Raw genomic sequence first — 11,083 nt, forward strand, 5'->3', positions numbered from 1 at the left:
ATGATGTGAAAAATAAAGCTGAATTGCAACTCATTCCCTTGTGAAATTGTGTGTGTGAGACGTCATTTTACAATAATACCTTTGTTTTACTCTCCTTATTGCCCATCATCCGTGTCTTTTATCTTAGCCACAGTAATGTGCAGTGTACTTCCCATGCAGTTTTCAGAGGCGGTTGCTATAAAAGGAGTCAGTTTGCTGTTTCCCCCCTTCTGTCAGTGAACCTTACTGGGCTCAAAGTTGTTAAATGGTTCCAAAATAAATGGATAAAATTCTATAAAGTGAACAGGAAAACTATTTTGAACGATCAGTTGGTTTTAAAGATGTTGCAAAAAGTGGCCTTTCCCCCAGTGCTTATTCAAAGTAATCTTAGGTTCCTGGTACTCACAGTGTCGGGGTCCCATCCTGATTGATGCGTTTTTATCTGTGCTGCCTGAACTTAAATCCCCCTTGTAAGATCCAAGGTCTTTGATTTGCTACAGACATGGAGGTCATGATGGAGGGGGTGCATTAGCGCCTGACTTATTTTCAGGCCAGTGTTTACAGTTAGCCCTATGCCTGCGTGAAGGGACTTTGGAAGGTTGACCCTGATCTGCTTTGCAGGGAAACGTTTCAGACCCCCTTTAAAAACTTGTACTTAGAACAAAAAGAATCTCCAACTTTCCAGTGTTACAGTCATGGTAGACAAACTCCGCGTACTCGGCCATAGCCAGCACTTGCTAGAATGTCACTTGTTCCGTTTTCCTCCCACACTGTTTCCCTCTGCCCACATCCATATCTCGTTCTTTTTCTGCTCCGAACAGAACTATGCTCAGTAAAGTAGGACTTCATCATTACTGGAGTAGTTTTGTGTACAGACCGTGCATTGGTTTTCATGGGCTGTCAAGATGGCTTAACAGGGAAAGGCACTTGCCACCAAGCATGTATTCAATCCTTGGGTCCCACATGGTGGAAGGAAAAGGCCAGCACCTGCAGGTTGTTCTCTGACTGCCATGGCATGTTTACTGTGGCTTCTGTTTGCACACACACACACACACACACACACACACACACACACAGTAAAGTAATTTTTAAAAATTCAAGTTTAACTAGTTTTTCACAGTAATGGTTCTGTCAGATGCTCCTTGTGCTCCATCCTCCACAGGAGACTTGCATACTGGCTTTAGTTTTCTAGCTTCTTTAGTCCCTTTGTAATCTGGTGTGATTTCTCAGCCCTACTTTGTCTTTACTGAGAATTTGGAACGGAGGGAATGGCTGTTTCCTAGTTAAGCCCTTAATTTATTTTATTTTTCTGATGCTCTATCGGGATTTGATTCAGGATGTGGGCTTTATGAGCGAATCACGAGGTGCCTGTTGATCTGTGTCTGTGTCATTTGTAATCGTAGTGAACTATGTACCATTCTTTCCTGAAAGTTATTTTCCTCCTTTTAATCAGTAAGTGTATGGACAGACACTTTGAGAGCATCTGTGTCTCTGACCTACCATATTGGATCTGGGGATTAAACTCCCAGATCAGGTGTGGCAGTCAGGTGTGGCAGCAAGTGTCTTTACCCGCTGAACCATCTCTCTGGCTCCATAGTGATTCATTCTCAAAAAATATGCTGTTTTCTTTTTTGTAAGATACATATAACCGCAAGGTTTTTGTTTGGTTGCTTCCCCCCCCCCCCCCCCGAGACAGGGTTTCTCTGTATAACCCTAACTGTCCTGGAACTAGTTCTTGTAGACCAGGCTGGCCTCAAACTCACAGAGTTCCACATGCCTCTGCCTCCCAAGTGCTGGGATTAAAGGCGTGCACCACCACCATCCGGTCATAACTACAGGTTTTATTGTTTGACCATGTCCAGTATTGCTTACTAGCTCACATTCACACAGTTGTGGGACTGTCTTTACAAATAATGTTCCAGAACTCTAATCATCTCAGAGAACCTGTAACAACTGAAAATCAGCTCCATCCCCCAACCCCTGCAACCTGCTCAGCTCCAAACACCTTTTCTACTTTTTGTTTGAATATGTTTGTTCACGCTGCTTAGCTCAAATAAATGGAATTCGCCTGTTGTCCTCTGTGTCTAACTTACTTTACTTTGCAGTGGTGCTTGCTGTTTTTTCTGATACTGTATTGGCAGGTGGAAAAAGTCTACAGACACTGGGGAAGAAGTACCTTAGCTAAGAAAACGCCCCTGCCAAATTGGCCTGTGGGAAAGCCTGTGTAGGATTTTCTTAATGATTGATGTGGGTGGCCCATCCCACAGGAGGTGGTGCCACCTCTGGGTGGCTGGTCTTGGGTGGTATCAGAAAGCAAGAGCAAGCCAGTCAGCAGACTTCTGCTTTAGTTCTTGATTCCAAGTTCCTGCCCAGCATGAGTTCCTGTCGTGATTTCCCTCAAAGTAAGATGAAATACACACTTTTCTTGCCCAAGTTGCTTTTGGTCAGGATGCAATAAAAACCCTAAGACAGATAACAAATACACCAGAAAAACTACTTGCTGCTCTTCAGTTTTAATTGACACCAACATCAAGGTGTGAACACAGATCTCACCATATGATGCCTCATTCCCTTAAAAGACTACCCCCACTCCAGATGACAGACACAATTGCGGTCCCCAGGCAACCCTTACTTTTGCCTGTCCAATAACTCACTGAAAGGTTCTCACAACCTTCCTGGAGCAGTCCACAGCACTCAGGAAGGAGCGATACTAATTTCATTATAAAGGAAGCAATGCAGGAAATCACTGAAGTGTAAGCTGAGAACAGGGTTACAAAGCCTGCAAGTCCTCTTAGTGTTTAACCCATTCAGTACACCCTTGCCCACTCCAGTCTGGATTCCCCCAAGCTTCATGATGGAGTTGTTCAGTTATTGGCCACAGGTGATTGAAACCTACTTACATCCCTGCCCATCTGCTGAGGTTGGGTGGATGAAAGTACTTAGTCTTGTTGTGTAGCCTTCCAGCTATCTTTCGAAAGCTCAGTGTGGATCTTCTGCTGTGGGTTGCCTCATTAACATGCAAGAGGCATTCCTGTTTATGAAATTCTAAGCTAGGCATGGTGGCACACACCTGTAATCTCAGGATATAAGAGGCTGAGGCAAGAGGAAAAAGAAATGAGGCCAACATAGTTTGCTTTAGGCCCTGTCCCCCAAATGGAAAATGCACACACATATCAAGCTAACAAAGATCATATACATATATTTATATGTTTGTACATGTGTGTAAATGTGTATTTCTATGTTTGTACATGTGTGTGTAAATATATAGATATGTATATACGTATATTTCCTATACGTGAAAACGTTTTCATGTCTCATCCATGTTATGGCATGTTAAAATTTCATTGTCTTCTTATGGCTAAAATATCCATTGTATGTGTATCTTGTATTTTATTCATCTGGTGGCGTCCATTCAGATTATTTTAGCCTTCCAGTGACTGAATAACGTGTAAATATTGCTATACAGGCATACATTGCTACCTTTAATTTTTTATGTTAATACTGTTGTTCCTGGATCTATGGTGACAAGATGGCATGGGAGTAAAAGCAGCAGAGGATGGAGGATATAACAGCTGTAGCGAGCTTGTCTAGCACACACGAAGTACAATCTACAGTTGGGGTGGGGGAGGGCGGTGTGGCGGTGTGAATGAGAATGGTCCCATGTCTTCACACATTTGAATGCTGGTTCTCATTTGGGGGAACTGAGAAGAATTAGGTGTGTAAACTTGTTGGAGGAGGTGTGTTACCAGGAGCGGACTTAGAGGTTTCAAAAGCTCACACCTGTTCCACCTCTCTCTGCTTGGTGCTTGTGGATGGAGATGTGAACTGTCAGCGGATCAGTTGCCATTCCATTCCTGCCCACTGCCATGCTCTCCACCATGAAAGTCATGAACTTTAACCCTGTGGAACTGTGAGTCCCAAATTGAGTGCTTTGCTTTGTTAAAACAACGAGAAAGTAACTAAGACAGACATAAGGGGAAAAAGGAAAATTGAGGCCAGGAGATAGATTGGTTGATAAATTGCTTGCCACAATTTGGGGGCCACTATTTGATCACTAGGGCCCAAGGACAGAAGTTGGGCATGGAGATGTGTGCATGTAATCCACACACTGAGGAGATCAGGGAGAGCCTTGAGTCTCACTGGCCAGTGAGCCTAACTGCATCAATAACTCCAGGTCAGTGTGAAATCCTGTCTCAGAAACAACAAAATGAAACAAGGTAAATGACTTGTGAGGTGTGGCAGCTACAGTTGTCTTCTGTCTTACTCATGTGAACACATGCATGCATGCGTGCGAGCACACACACACACACACACACACACACACACACCAGGATTTATTAGACCAGAATAGTTAGGAAAGATTTAATAAAGAAATTATATTGCAGGGAAGACAGTGGCACAGTAGGTGAGTTCTTAGAGGGAATGAGAGTTCTAGCAATTGAGTAAGTTACTTGGTCTTGTGAGCTGTTTGTGTGGTGGTCCATGTGTGGACTTAAAGAGTATTTTGATTAAGTAAATATATATTGTGTGTAACACTTTGTGGAGCCCCAGGGTACTTTCCATAGAGACTGCAGCCTCACGTGTCCTCTGGCTCATGTGGAGGCCGGAGGACAATCTCAGGTGTTTGTAGGAAGCAGGTCCCCGCTCTCTGTTGTCTCTTCAGCACGGTGTATGCATGCCAACGGAACGCTTTTGGGAAGCCTGCTTTCTCTGCCTTTCACCAGGATGACAGAGGTGCACTGAGCAGTCTCACTAACCCTGAATTCCTAATATATTCTGAAAATTAATCTCTTATCAGATATGATTTGCAAATGCCCCCTTTTCATGAGTCTTCTTTTACTTTCTTGGTAGTGTGCTTTGATACTTAAAAGTCTTTTTTGTTTTTTAGTTTGCTGAGATCCAATTTAATATTTCTGGTTTGTTTTGTGCTTTTGTCATATCCAGGTAATTATTATAAGTTTTGTAAAAGAAGAATTGCAAAAATTAAAATCAAAAGTGGTTTATGCTAACCGTAAAATAAAACTAAATCACCAAAAGTTTAAGGCCAAACTAGTCTATATACTGATTTGCTTTTCATGTCAGACAGGGCTATATAGTATATCTCTCTCCTTCTCCCTGACCCATAAATTAATAAAACAAAAAAGTTAAAAAGGGAGGTTCTTATGCATAATTGACTGGTAGTTTGTTGTGAAATATTACTTTAACTAGGCAAAGAAGTGTTACATTTGTTTATGCTGCATTTGTTTAAGCATGTAAGGATGAATTGCTTTGCCTCTCTAAGGCATCTGATTGGTCTAGTCAAAAGCTGAAAAGCCAAGACAATAGCTAGGCAGCAGAGGGATAGGCAGGCCTGCCTGTCTGGCTGGCTGGCAGAGAGAGTAAGCAGCAGTAGGGATCTAGGCTGGGAAGGAGAGCAGAGAGGAAAGAACAATGGAGAAAGACAGGGAGATGCCTGGGGTCAGCCAGTGGTCATAGAGAAGGCGGTGAAAGTGAGACATGGAGAATGGAAGAAAGGTAAAAAGCCCGAGGCAAAATGCAGATAAAGAGAAACAGGTTACATTTAATTATAAGAGCCAGCAAGAAATGAGCCTAAGCTAAGGCCAAGCATTTATATCTAATAATAAATCTCCATGTCATGATGTGGGAGATGGTTGCTGTCCCAAAAGAAAGCCTGCTACCTAAAGATACTTAAGGAATTGTTCAACATCCTTAGCCATCAGGGAAATGCGAATCAAAATGACTCTGAGATACCCTTACTCTAGTTAGAATGGCTAAGATAAAAAACACTGACGATGGCTTATACTGGAGAGAATGTGGAGTAAGGGGAACACTCCTCCATTGCTGGAGGGAGTGCAAACTTGTACAGCCTCTTTGGAAATCAGTATGGTGGTTTCTCAGAAAATTGGGACTCAGTCTACCTCAAGACCCACGAATACCACTCTTGGGCATTATACCCAAAGGATGCACACTCATACTACAAGGACACTTGCTCAACTATGTTTGTAGCAACAGTATTCATACTAGCCAGAACTTGAAAACTACTTGGATGCCCCTCAACTGGAGTGGATAAAGAAAATGTGGTACATTTACACAATTGAGTACTATTCAGCAGAAACAAAACAAAACAAAACAAAACAAAACAATGATATCTTGAAATTTGAAGGCAAATGGATGGAACTAGAAAAAATCATCCTGAGTGGGGTAACCCAGACTCAGAAAGACCAATATGGTATGTACTCACTCATAAGTGGACATTAGATATAAAGCAAAGGATAACCAGCCTATAAGAAGCTAAGTAACAAGACAAACATTAAGAGTCAGATTCCTCTGGGAAGGGGGAATAGACAAGATCTCCTGAGAAAATTGGGACAGGGTAGAGGAGGAGGGGGAGAGGAGAAGAAGATGGAGAGGGAGGAGAACATGAGGGATCAGGAAGGTCAAAATGGGGGAGGACAGAGAAGGAGAGCAAGGAAAGAGATATCTTGATAGAGGGAGTCATTATGGGGCTAGCGAGAAACCTGGCACTAAGGAAATTCCCAGCTAAGACCCTAGGCATCAGTGGAGAGGGTGCCTGAACTGTCCTTCCCCTATAATTATATTTATAACTACCTTAATTATCATCATAGAACCTTCATCCAGCAACTGATGGAAGCAGATTCACAGACCATAGCTAAGCACTGGGCCTAGCTCCCAGAGTCCAGTCGAAGAGAGAGAGGATTGATAATATGAGCAAAGGGGTCAGACCATTTTGGGCATACCCACAGAGACAGATGACCTGAGCTAGCAGGAACTCACTGACTCCAGACTTGGCAGGTGGGGCAACCTGCATAGGACTGAACTAGGCCCTCTGAATGTAGGTGACAGCTGTGTGGTTTGGGCAGTCTATGGGGCCACTGGCAGTGGGACCAGGATTTATTCCTAGTGCTTGAACAGGCTGTTTGGAGCCCATTCTCTTTGGAGGGAAGCCTTGTTCATCTTACAAGGGGGAGGGCATGGGTCCAGCTTCAAAGTGATGTGCCAGACTGTTGACTCCCCATGGGAAGCCTTATCCTCTCTGAGGAGTGGATGGGAAATTCGGTGGGGGGAAGGTGAGGAGAACAGGAGGGGAGGGAGTGGGAATTGGGATTGTTATGTAAAATGAGAAAAGATTGTTTTTAAAGTAGAGAGAGAGAGAGAGAGAGAGAGAGAGAGAGAGAGAGCCTGCTACAATAGTTACTATCAGAAAGGACTCTACCAGTGGTTTCATAAAAACCACTGCAACTGTACATACACACACACACACACACACACACACACACACACACACACACACCTAGAAACTATCATTCAATCTTGGACTGACTCTACTCTTACAATTAATTCTTGCAGCCAAGGACTATTTAAAAATACCTGTGCAGCTCTCCTCATTTTTGCCTTTAAAATTTTCTTTTGTCTCAACTTCCTTGAAATGCACAGACTTTATTGAGGGGTTTATATTCTTATTGCAATAGAGAATAGACTGCAAGTCTATTCTCAAATCAATATTGTACTCGTGGGAATATCTCTGATTATTATTTAGAATGACAGAATAGATATGCACCCTTAAATCTTCCTTATTGCACGAATTGACTTCCAGATGTCATGCTGCCTTGTGGTGCTGAGGCTATTTTGCCATCATGGTGGCTGTATGGTTTTATTTTAGATGCCAGCTCAATATCCATGATGCCTTTCTTCAGTGTTTGCCAACCCATCAAATTCTCCACAGCAGCTGCTTGCTTGGCTTCTCCTTTGCTCTTTTCTGACGTGAGCTGGGCATTTCATAGTGCCCTTTACCCTGGAAATATGGATATTTCATTGATTAACTGACCTTTTTCCTCTTTTTTAACCTTTAATATTTTAACATTGTGAAGCATAACTAAATGCAATGGTCACATGTGTTCGTCTGGCTTTAATTTTTCTTACAGTGTTTTTATTTTTTTGTCAGATTTTAATCAATGTTATTTTTAGCTTCATAGAACTTATAAAAGTGAGCCTTTTCTCTACTTTGGAGGAAGTTTTATAGTATTGGTATTTCCCCCTTAAACACACGGAGGAAATCTCTAGTTGTTCTGGTTGTTCTAGGAGTTTTCTTTGTGGATTTTACTTATAATTTTGTTTCCTGTAATAGATGGGGTTTTTCTTCTTGGTAACATTCTGTTTTTTGATAAATTTTGATAAGATATATACTAAGAAATTTGTTTATTTGAAATTTCAAATTTATTGTCCCCGAGTTGTTCCTGTTCTGTAGGCTTCATAGTGAAAGTCCCCTTTTGTAGCTAGTATTAATAGTCTATGCATTTTCATTGGACTTCTAAATGCCTGTCTGCCTGTGTCCCTTCTCTTTTTTCTCTTATTTTGTCTTGATACCATAGAGCAGGGTTCTCTACCTTTACTTAAAATCAATGTATTCTTTCATAGTAACAAATTGTAGATATTGTGGGTTACAGACTACTCCTAACAGAGACAGTGAGTTTTAAATTCTATAGACTTTTGGGTTATGCATTTTTCATTCAAGTTTTTAATTGTCAGGTAGTTTTTAAATGTGTATTATGTACTTGGGTGTTGTTCTGTGTCAAGGGTTGAAAAACTTGGACAGCATGGTGATATGCACACCTGTAATCTCAGCAGTTGGGAAAACTGAGACAGGAGGATTGGAGAGCATTCAACAAAATACCAGTTTAACCAAGGCTAAATTACAAGAGCCTTTCTCAAGTAAAACAAAAGTATTTACTAAACCCCTGAGTGTCTTATGTCTTGCCACATCAAATCAGTAGATTCTCTGTGACAAGTTCCACAGACTGAGGCAATAACTTCAAAAGAAGGAAGTCTGTCTCCTGGAACTGTTTGTGGAACTCTCAGCCAGAGAAAAGTATCGAGCCATAGTTCTCATGGCAATCTCTGCTCTTCTTTGTTTTCAAATATTAACGAAATGTTCCTGAAAGCCTATGCTGACATTTTAAACAAAAGATGCAAATGAGAAACCGTCCCTGGAGACGTGCTCACTGACCATGAATGACACCGTCTCCAGGAAAGCCAGCACTTTTCAAATCATTCACATCATTCACCCAAGAACAAAAAGTATTGATCAAAACTTTCTCAACAATAAAATTTCATATAGCTGTACATGTGTAATTGAGAGTAGGTTTAAATGTTTGGTAAAGAAAGCCTTTTGATAAGAAAAAGTAAAAAATGGCTCAATATTTCAAAGATTCTCAAGAGCTAGGCAACAAATATTAAACAATAACTGACTATAAAACTTATTAACCTGATCTTAGCTGTGGTTAGCCTTGAAGGATTTTCCGATTTATTGTTAGCCTTGAATAAGTTGTATGTTACTGTGCCTAATAACGGTGATGTCATTTGTTCTATCGGGATTTGCTTCAGTGAACACAGTCTCTGAGAAGCTATTCTTTATCCTGGATAAAAAGCCTTGCTTGAAAGCTGCAAAATACACTCAGATTCAAACTGCCTCTGTGTTTTTTCTGTTTGTCACTGCCGAATCCTTACCCACCCAGTCTTCGAGAACCCTCATCCCAAGGACCCCAATACCCAGCTGGGGTGGTCCATGCAATGTTTCAAAATATTTTCCTTCTGAATATTTTTCACAAAATATTATAAAATGTGAAAAGCAGAGATGGAGAGATGGTACAGTTATTAACAGTGCTTAGTATCCTGTAAGAGGACTGTTATTTGGAGCTCAGCATCTACATCAGACAGTTTACAAACACCAGCTTCTGAAAACACAGACACACAAAAACATAAATATTCATGGATCATACATGTTCAGCCGGGCATTGGTGGTGCATGCCTTTAATCCCAGCACTCAGGAGGCAGAGGCAGGTGGATCTCTTTGAGTTTGAGACCAGCCTGGTCTACAGAGCTAGTTACAGGATGGCTTCCAAAGACACATAGAAAACCTGTCTAAAAAAAAAAAAAAAAACAAAAACAAACAAACAAAAAACCCCTAAAACAAAAATAGGTGTTCAAAATAGATCTTAGGCTGTATTCTATCAGATGTCCTGAAACACAACTGAGTTTTTCATTGTTCTCTTCAGGGTTTCTGCTTTTGTTGTATTTATTGCTTTAGCAGTTTCAGTTTTTATCTCTATTTCCTTTCCCCAGGCTTTAAAAACATAGTTTCTTTATGTCTTGGGTTGGACACTTGATTGTTACTTTAACCTTTCTTTTTTATTTTTTTGTAACAATTTTTTATTGAGTCTTTGGAAATTTCACATCGTGGACCCCAATCCCACTCACCTTCCAGTACCTCCCTATCTGTCCCTCACCCCTACAGCATCTCCTCCAAAAAAAAACCTCCCCCAAATTAATTAAAAACAAGACAAATTAAACTAAAAATCAATCACATCTCTCTTTCGTCTTTCCTGCCTCTTATTCATGCCAATGACATTGGGAACTGTGGTGGGTCCACTCAGACCCACCTGCAAATGTTCACTGCAATGAGTCATTGGTCTGGTTCAAGGCCTCTGACCTCTGGCATACTGGCAACATGAACCCTCACCAAAACTCCTTTTGGCTCTCGTTGCCCCAACTCATGAAGAACCTGCGACTATCATTGCATGGGAACAGTCCTTTCATATTCTCCTACAGTCACAGATAAGGTAGATGTTATCGTGGGCCAACTCAAGGCTCAGGTAGCTGATATGGTCAGTCTGGGACACTGGGGAAACCCTCCTTAGGTGAGGAGCAGAGCTAGTCTGTCTAGGCCTGTGCCGTTAGGGTCATCTCTTCCACACCTATGGTGAGGGGTGGACCATCTCTCCCAAGTGCACAGGGAACAGTGGTGGTGGTGGTGGACACATCATTCCCATGAGAGGCGGGGCCAGCTCTTCTGCTGAGGGGCGGGGCCAGCTCTTCTGCTGAGGGGTGGGGCCAGCTCTCCTGCTCCAGTATCCAGCAAGGGGAGGGACCAGTTTATACTAGGTCTATGAGGGTGGCCAGCTCAGCACACTCCTGTAGATTTCAAAACCTATGGTCTCCTGTGAGTGATAACATTGGCCATGGACATCAGCACAGACCTGAACTGTAGCAGGACCAGGGACCCAGACATGGCCCTTGGAAGCAGGTC

The sequence above is a fragment of the Phodopus roborovskii genome, unplaced genomic scaffold (assembly GCF_943737965.1).
Source record: "Phodopus roborovskii unplaced genomic scaffold, PHOROB, whole genome shotgun sequence".
Classification (NCBI taxonomy): Eukaryota; Metazoa; Chordata; class Mammalia; order Rodentia; family Cricetidae; genus Phodopus; species Phodopus roborovskii.